This window comes from Caretta caretta, chromosome 1 (genome assembly GCF_965140235.1).
Source record: "Caretta caretta isolate rCarCar2 chromosome 1, rCarCar1.hap1, whole genome shotgun sequence".
Taxonomy (NCBI): domain Eukaryota; kingdom Metazoa; phylum Chordata; order Testudines; family Cheloniidae; genus Caretta; species Caretta caretta.
The window spans coordinates 317,953,076-317,962,750 of NC_134206.1; the positions used below are offsets into that span (position 1 = coordinate 317,953,076).

The window sequence follows — 9,675 nt, forward strand, 5'->3', positions numbered from 1 at the left end:
TATTTACTATAGCATTTTTCATAAAAACTGGTACCCAACCACTTGAGAATTGGATCCTGACCCTACAAATCCTATTCAAAAAGGTAATCTCATTGACATCAGTTGACCTTTACCATTCTTGGACCTGATCCTGAAAATTTTTATTTGGGCAGCTTGTCCCATTGAAGTAAAATGGAGAAGTATAGATCCAAAGTTTAAAATAAAAACAATGGAGAAAGAAATTAAAAGCTATAAGCAAAGGAGGATAAACCTGAAATGTGCCTGAAAGCTGAAATGAAGCAGAGAGATATATAAAGCTTGCTCCACATGACAAGAGCTGCAGAGGAGAAGGGTCTCACACTAACAGTGGCAAGATTATGTAGAGAAGTCATAGATCGGGCAGAGAATGTATGTTCTCTTCTGGACACATACATATGCAATTCTCATTAACATTAATGGAGCATTAGAGATACATAACTGGAGAAGAGGTGTTGTGTATGAATTTTTGTGGGAGACTCACAAAGTGTTCATAACACAGTAATACTGTAGCAGCATGTAGAAATGTAATTTCACTATTTAAAGTAAAATATAGATTATATTGTTGCTAGGATTATACGTTTAAGTAATGCATAGTTACAACTTGTTAAAGTACAACTGCATGCTAGTATCTTTACATTGCATTGTAGTTGTCATGTAGCAAATATCTTAATGGAAGGAAATAAGGGTTTTTTACATAAAATGAAATAAAAATCTAGTTTCTAAAGGCACCTGATACATGAGATATTTGGTTGGTCAATTACAGTTTGATGACAATGTACAAAAATCTACACTTTAATTAGGGCAACAGTCTGCTCTCCGATGCAAGGGTGTGGCTCCCTCTAAAGTTAATAGCAGCTGATGGGAAACTTTGGCCCCAATGTTATATCATCCAATAGGGTTAATAAGCTCTGCATTGTTTTGCTGTCTGTTACTAATCCTCTAGATATTCAAATATCCAGGCTAAATAAATACATTTTCTTTTTGACTCCTTGAGTAAAATTTTTAAGTTATATTTCCTAACATCTTTTTAGCTATCTCAGTCTGTACAATCCCATTATTTGTCTTTAAGTGACTGAAATCTGAGTGTAGAGAGAGAGTTGCATTGTTCATCATTACTTACAGCCCCTCTCACACAGTACAGTCCATTTCTGACAAGCACTAATCTTTCTCTTCTTCATGCCCTTTATTTTTAATGATCAGCAACAACTTTCTACTTATCCCATGACTCCTACACCTTAGACATTGTCATTAACTTCACATATGGAACTCTGTCAAAAATGTTTTCTTTGAAACCAACTTTGTCATGATATGCTTCTGAATACAGTGACAAAATTTCTCTCTTTATCTTCAAGGTTACAATACTTTCCATCTGTAATCATTTGATCTCTGGATAGAGACAAAAATAATTTCCTCCTGCTGAAATTTCATCAGCAGTAGCTTTTAATGAGCAGTTAATATGAAGTAGCAGAAACCTCACTGAACTTTTGCCAGCAATTAGAATATGTCATGTAACCTGCAACACAGCCGACAGTATATAGTACTAGTACTTAACTAGCACGGTCCACATTATTTTCTAGAATTTTTTTTATTATTATTTTTTAGCCTTGTTTATGAGAAGTAAGTCAACTCTCATGATAAATGTGTCAGGGCACCCATCCAGAATAGATGAATAACCACCCTTCCAGAATTTTGCAGGCTCATTCCGCTTTAACTGGAGGAGGCCCAACTGCCATAGGACGACTGAACTGTCCTCCAAATTATTTTGAGAAAATATTGATCATCATTAGTGCCAAGATGCAATGTGTTTGCAACAAGACAAATTGCAGAGAGATTGTAACCAGTGACAGGGGTCGAAAAGGAAGCTTTGCAAAAGCTGTTAGTGGGATAGGCACACGGACATTTAAAATAGTCACTTTTCCCAATGTCCTTGCTCTTAGGCATTTGAAGGGCAACTAGAACCAAACAAATGGTCAATCATTCTAGTGAAATTATGATGGAACTGGAATAAAGAATGTATCTGTAAATATAATAGAGCAATCAAGACAGAGGAGTGCCATCAGAACACTTCTTTCTTTCAGTCTGGACAATATAATAGGTGCATCCCCTTTGATTCTGAGCCGCTTGCCTTCTATCTGTGGCTCTAATTGTCAAACGGTACCAAGGATGATAAGCTTTAGAGTTCAGAGCTGCCAGAAAAATCTCCAAAATCTGTGATGGTTTATTTATGGCTTCATCCTCTTTGTACAAGAAATGAGTCTGATTAACAAGTTATTTCCAGCACACTTGAAATTACATATCACAGCCAAAAAAGCTTTCTTTTCTTTTCTTTAGATGGGCACTGTACCGATCCTCCCCTTCATCTATCTGGAGCCAGCAGCATCAGATTCCATCAAGAGGAAAACAGACTGTTTTGTATTTTGTACCTAGGATTTGAGCAAGATGCCAGGACAGCTGTTGGATATGAAAAAGGTAACTTGACCTTCGTGAACATAATAATGCACCAGTTTCCTGCTATTTCTGGTTCTTTAGGAAGGGCTCTGCATTTAAATTTCATAACTCCCCAACAAAAGGGAATTTATAGCTCATATTGCTTTAAAATGTGCATGCTTTGCAGAAACCAACCTGAACACCTTTAAAAACCTGCGTGCAAAAATGCTAAGTAGATACACTTTACCTTAGTATCAGTGAATAGTATGGTGTACAAATTCAAGACGACAGCTGTCTATTTTATTAGGTGTTTGAAGCATCCTTCAACTCCATACTTTTGTATACCTGTCTGCTGGAAACATAGCTGAAAGATCTTTACAGCATGACTCAGGAACACCATATCTTGCTATGGGTAATTGAGACTAAACAAGGCATCATATTGTTTTGTACCTAGAGCTGGTCAGAAGAAGTCAGAGTTTCACTATAAATTCCAAAATTCTGGAAAAAAAAATGGATCTGTTTCAGAATGTTCAAGATTTCCCATGGAAGGGAAAATACAAAAAAGAAGCTTGTTTTGAAATAATCAAAATGTTTCATTTTGAAAATGTCAGAACTAAGTTGAGCTCAAACTCCCAGCCTCAGCCAGGGCTTTCAGACTCCAAACTCCATAGCAGGAAATCTAACTTCTGGGAGCCTCCATGGTTTCCAGGTTCTTGGCTCTGTGGCAGGGAGCCTGGAAGACCTGAGAGCCCCAGCATAGGCTACCAGGACTTCCAGGCACCCAACCCTGTGGCAGGAAGCCTGGAAGTCCTTGGGTGCCCAGCGCTGGGGCAGTCTGCATGGCAGGAGAGCCATGGCCCCCTGAAGCCCTAGCATCCCTGACCATAGGGCAGTCTGCTTGGTGGAGGTGCCCTGAAGCTGTGGATTCCAGAACCCCAGGCTCCACAGCAGCCTGCCAGACAAGCAGGCAGGAAGTCGCGCAGGGATTGTTGAAACCAAGATATTTTTTGCAAAACATTTGTTTTGACAAATCAGCATCTTCTGACAAAAACTGATTTTGTTGTAAAATTCCCGCCCTGCTCTAATAGTAACCTACCAAAGTGTCTATGTTGTCTAGTAAACTAAGCAATACTTGGCAACCTTGGAACACCGCACTTTAAAATTTGGCTGTGATACCGACTCAGGTGTTACTTTGGACAAGTCGCTTAACTTCTTTGGGCCTCGGTTTTTCCACCTGAAAAATTGTGGCTATAGTGCTTACTCATTTTTTTAAATACTTGAGATCGTTAGAATAGTTAACAAATGCTCTGACAATGGAAAATCTTGTTAATAATGACTGTCTGTGCAAAATTTAAGTGCTAGATCAGTGGTTCTCAACCTATTTACCATTGTGGACCTCATATGCAGCTCTCTATGTGTTATGTTGGCTGCATCCACACAATATATATACTCCCTGTGTGGCTCTGCGGATGTCACATGGGCCACAGCTGTGTGCTGACTGGGCTGCAAGTGACCTGGGGTTGAGAACCACTGTGCTAGATAAATGCTGAGTAATTATCATCTTTTTAAATACTGTATTTTACTATTCCTCTCAGCTTCACCTCTGCCACGACACACACATTATGGTTTCAGAGTAGCAGCCGTGTTAGTCTGTATCCGCAAAAAGAAAGGGAGGACTTGTGGCACCTTAGAGACTAACCAATTTATTTGAGCATAAGCTTTTGTGAGCTACAGCTCACTTCATCAAATGCATTCAGTGGAAAATACAGTAGGGAGATTCATATACATAGAGAACATGAAACAATGGGTGTTACCATACACACTGTAACCAGAGTGATCACTTAAGGTGAGCTATTACCAGCAGGAGAGCGGGGGGGGGGGGGGTGACTTTTGTAGTGATAATCAAGGTAGGCCATTTCCAGCAGTTGACAAGAATGTCTGAGGAACAGCAGGGGAGGGAGGAAAAAAATGGGGAAATAGTTTTACTTTGTGTAGTGACCCATCCACTCCCAGTCTTTATTCAAGCCTAAGTTATGAGTTATGAGGAGAGGCTGAGGGAGCTGGGATTGTTTAGCCTGCAGAAGAGAAGAATGAGGGGGGATTTGATAGCTGCTTTCAACTACCTGAAAGGGGGTTCCAAAGAGGATGGCTCTAGACTGTTCTCAATGGTAGCAGATGACAGAACGAGGAGTAATGGTCTCAAGCTGCAGTGGGGGAGGTTTAGATTGGATATTAGGAAAAACTTTTTCACTAAGAGGGTGGTGAAACACTGGAATGCGTTACCTAGGGAGGTGGTAGAATCTCCTTCCTTAGAGGTTTTTAAGGTCAGGCTTGACAAAGCCCTGGCTGGGATGATTTAACTGGGAATTGGTCCTGCTTCGAGCAGGGGGTTGGACTAGATGACCTTCTGGGGTCCCTTCCAACCCTTATATTCTATGATTCTATGATAAGTTAATTGTATCCAGCTTGCAAATTAATTCCAATTCAGCAGTCTCTCGTTGGAGTCTGTTTCTGAAGTTTTTTTGTTGAAGAATTGCCACTTTTAGGTCTGTAATCAAGTGACCAAAGAGATTGAAGTGTTCTCCGACTGGTTTTTGAAAGTTATAGTTCTTGATGTCTGATTTGTGTCCATTTATTCTTTTACGTAGAGACTGTCCAGTTTGGCCAATGTACTTGGCAGAGGGGCATTGCTGGCACATGATGGCATATATCACATTGGTAGATGTGCAGGTGAATGAGCCTCTGATAGTGTGATTAGATGTGATTAGACCCGATGATGGTGTCCCCTGAATAGATATGTGGACACAGTTGGTAACCGGTTTTGTTGCAAGGATAGGTTCCTGGGTTAGTGGTTCTGTTGTGTGGTGTGTGGTTGCTGGTGAGTATTTGCTTCAGGTTGGGGAGCTGTCTGTAAGCAAGGACTGGCCTGTCTCCCAAGATCTGTGAGAGTGATGGGTCGTCCTTCAGGATAGGTTGTATATCCTTGATGATGCGTTGGAGAGGTTTTAGTTTGGGGGCTGAAGGTGAGGAAGCAAATATTTGATATCTTTGATCTGACACAAAACAAGCTGATAGTACTTTGAAGTTAGGACTGATTATAGCTACATTTTAAGGTTGAAAGTCTTCAGACAAATTAATTGCAATTGATATTACTCCCTGCTTAGCTGCTCTTGTCTCTTAAGTCACTGTTTACATCTTCCACTCTGCCAAGATGACAGGCTTGAATCCCAGTTTGTCTGCTTCTCCCACACTGTGCCCTCTGTCTGGAAAACTCTTTGGCTGAACCATACCTGCTATTCCTTCAAATCCTCACTTCTGCTATGAAGTCTACAAGAAATCAGCCAACTAATTATGGCAAGACTGAACGGCAAAAGACACTGAAAGTTTTATTTATTTATGAAAGAAATAGAATACGTTGGAACCATCAGGGTGTGCCCTAGCTTACCCATGTAATTGCATGACCTTTTGGGGAATGTTTAGGATCCTCTAATACTCGATGGCTCCTCCTAATAGCAACTATAACTGTGCTGTCAGCAGAACAAATACAGCCAGTCCACCTTTCACATCTGCCCACCAGTTTGCTTCAGTACCAGGTAGCTGACTCATTGCTGCCATCCTGTACTTCTAGGTTGAGTTATGTATAGCTCAACAGAGACAAAAATCCAGAGACAAAAATCTAATAGCCCTGTCTTAGCAAGACCACACAGGTTTAGGTACCCATCTCCTCAGGCTGACCCTGGCTATCTGATCCAAACACAGGTTTTCCTGTTGTTTGGAATTCACTTTGGACAAAGCTCTCATGCAAGGTCTATTCCAAAGTGTTTATTTATCTGGGGACCAATCCCACACCCCTTGAAGTCAATGGAAATCCTCCCATGAATTTCAGTCATTGGATCAAGCATTTGGTCTCTGCAACTTCCCTTCTATCTGCTTTTTACTCAGTCACCTACCTTTCAACTCTGTTAATACACTGAGGATTACTCACTGGAGGTAGCATAATAAGATCACTCAGCATGAGAAATTTAGCACTCCTCATCATGTCTTGGATTTGCTCAAGTTTGCACCCAGGCTAACTTATGCCCCAGACACCAGTGAATGGACCTTACAAGTTACACTCTTGTGAGCTGTAGCTCACAAAAGCTTATGCTCAAATAAATTTGTTAGTCTCTAAAGTGCCACAAGTACTCCTTTTCTTTTTTGCGAATACAGACTAACACGGCTGCTACTCTGAAATCTTCCTGAAGTGTACTTCAGCCACATTGTGGACCCCCTTCTCTGCTTCAGACAAATTCAGATGTGATGTGTAAAAGGTTGTAAGTTACGCATCAGTAAAGTAGGTGTGACTAAGTAAGTATAAATGGACTAAATTCTGGTCCCACTCAAGTCAGTAGGAGTTTTTCCATTGGCTTTGATAAGACCAGGATTTAGCTGAGTGAGTCCAGCTTAGTACAAGATACATGGGACTTGAAAGAGCTGTTAGTTGCACCATATTAAACTTCTTTAGACTCCCCTGGTTTCAGACTCACTGCTTAATTTGGCTCAGAAGCTAAATTTATGTGGTATGCAGTAATATGTGTCTACCTGCATAGCTGAAAGCATAACTTGGCTCCAGATTCCCTAAAAATGGCCCTTTGAGTAAAAAGTTACTTTGCTCTGTACCTGAAGTAGAAGAGGAAACATTACTGAAAAGGTGACTGAAAGTTTTGTTTGAGAGTCAACATGAAAATATAAGAGACTAGGGAATGCAATCTTTCTTTTTAGCTGTTTAGGATACCAGGAAAATTAATCTGGGAATTATTTAATAGCCGTGAGACTTAAAATAAAACATTTGTCAAGCAAAAATGTATGTCATTTTTATGGAGATTTCCACCTGTGAGTATCAGTTGTTTCATGACATATATCATACCTCACTAGCTTATTAGCTTGCTTTTATGAACATATCTTTTCCCAAAGAAGTAGAATTTTATTTCTTTTGTATTATTATTATTTTATTACAATGCATAGTGAAACACCTGGAGAAGAGGCCTCTGGGGGCTAGAAAGCATGTTTCCTTTAAATCATGTTATGTTGAATTCTACCTGATTGTATAAAATTACTAATTAATGCCACTGTTTTATGTTTTAGTATCTTTTTGATATAGTGGGAGTTTGTATGAATTTGTTATCCATCATAACAAAAGCCAGATAAATAAATACTGTTCCTATTAAATTATTTGTTGGGCCTGCCAAAGTCTTCACACTGGCTACATCTGCTTAAGGACCAATCTGGTTACATGTTTGGAAGCCTGATCTGGGTGACTTCAATGGAAATAGGACCAGGACTTTGTGGTAAGCAAAGTAATTATACTTCGCACTTTTAATCTTCAAGATATTTTGCAAACAGTAAATAATTAGTCCTAATATCCAGGTGATCTAGTTGCTATTCCTATTTTACAAAGGGAGTATGTGTGGAACAGACTAATTAAAGGCTCAGGGACCTGTTCTCAGCAAGTCAAGAAAAGCAGGATTGGGCCCTAAGTGATTTGTTTAGAATCCAAGACTTCCAACACCATAGTAAAATCACATTTCTCTTTCACAAATAAAGGTGATTAATGCTGAAGACTGGAGAAGGTGAGGTGAAAGATGGAAAGAGGAAAGAAAAGACAGTGGAATGGTAAGAAGATGAGACAGCAAGAGGAAGGTTGAAGAGCAAAGGCCTGGTCCACGTGCAGCTGCACTAGTTTAACTGAAGGTGTGATGTTAAATCACTACAACCATGTATGGATGCTCTTAAGTCAGTCTAAGAATGTTGTATAGTAGTTTAGTTTAAATCAGTTTATAATATTTTATCTAACCTGACTTTGGACCTTCTTAAATTAATTTAAGGGTGTCTACAATCAGAGGTTCACCGATTTAAGTAAATCAGTTTCTAAATCAATTTATTTAACTCAGTGATTGTGTGTAGACAAGCCCAAAGTTCATCCCAGTGCTGTTTTTAGTAAGGTAAAATCCTTTCAGTATTTGATACATTGTCTATCATTAGTCTATACATTGCCTTTTCGACAAAAAGGACTCAATGATAATAGGTCTTTCCCATCTCTAATTAGGATCTTCTCTATTTTTTCCTTTTTTTACCTCTCTTTCATTTTTACTTGATTTCCCCCTATTTCTCTTTTCTCTTTAACTCTTTCATTTTCCCAATTTTCCCTTCCCCCATCTCTCTCAGTCCCTTGCCCATTTTCTCATTGGCAGCTTTCTTCCCAGGAAGTGGGAGATTTAAGAAGTAATGTTTTATATATTATGGTTCAGTCAATGTTGGTTTGCATGCAGCAAGCTCTATGAATGTTATTCAGATCTGGAAAAAATAGGAAAAGAGTCAAGTCTAAAACAACGTTAAGCTCATGAGAGGAAATTCTTAAGCAAATATTTCTGCTCACCATACAAAAGATTCATAGCTGCTTTAAGAAGACTGGTTCAGCCAGTTTATTTCAGCAGATTTGGCCTATTTCAGATTGCTATTTGCATATTTTATATCAAGTGACCTGCCAAATGTCATGAAGAGGTGAACAGGGAATAGAGAAATCAGTCAAGGTGATGGATGAGCTGCAGACTTGATTATTTATTCAAATTATTCCCACAACGATTGAGCCTTGCTGATTGCAGACAGCATTTTGTCACAATCATTAGGAAAGGGCAAAGGTGGCAAAAATTTAATGGCCAAATTAGAGTTATTGAACAGCCCCTACTATGACAAGTTTAATCCAAAGCAGAAGAGCAAACTATTTGTGCCAATGAACACCAATATTTAGACCTCTTTCCACAAAACTTTGGGCACAATTTTGCTTGAAAATTAGCGTATTTGACTGAACATTTAACTCCTAAGTGTTCCCTAGGATTTCTGTAGTAGTGCATAGCTTCTCTTCAAGCCGTTTCCCTTAAAAGGACTATGACATCTTGAAAAGAGACCCCATCTTTTCCCTGCCCTCTCCAACCGTACAATAAAAAGAAATACTTAAAAAAACAGCTTAATATGTTCCTGTGATTGTTTGCTAGATCTATAACCATTTTAAAATAAGGAACCAATAAATTAAGGGTCTGCAGAACCCAACACTCTCAGGGTGAAATTCAGGCCTCACTGAAGTCCATAGTAAAATTCCCACTGTCTTCAGTGGAGCCAGGATTTCATCCTCAGGTTTCAACACATCTACTAATAAAAATACATAAAAAATTGCACTCATTTCACATCTAAAAC

At 39.2% G+C, this 9,675-nt stretch overlaps 1 long non-coding RNA gene across 1 annotated transcript; it reads left to right on the forward strand.

Moving 5' to 3' along the window:
- Positions 1–2,250: 2,250 nt before the first annotated feature.
- LOC125630892 (uncharacterized) lies at positions 2,251–9,455 on the forward strand. The gene is made up of 3 exons (XR_007354815.1): positions 2,251–2,487; positions 7,676–7,772; positions 8,029–9,455. It is a non-coding gene; the product is annotated as an uncharacterized LOC125630892 (long non-coding RNA).
- Positions 9,456–9,675: the final 220 nt, after the last annotated feature.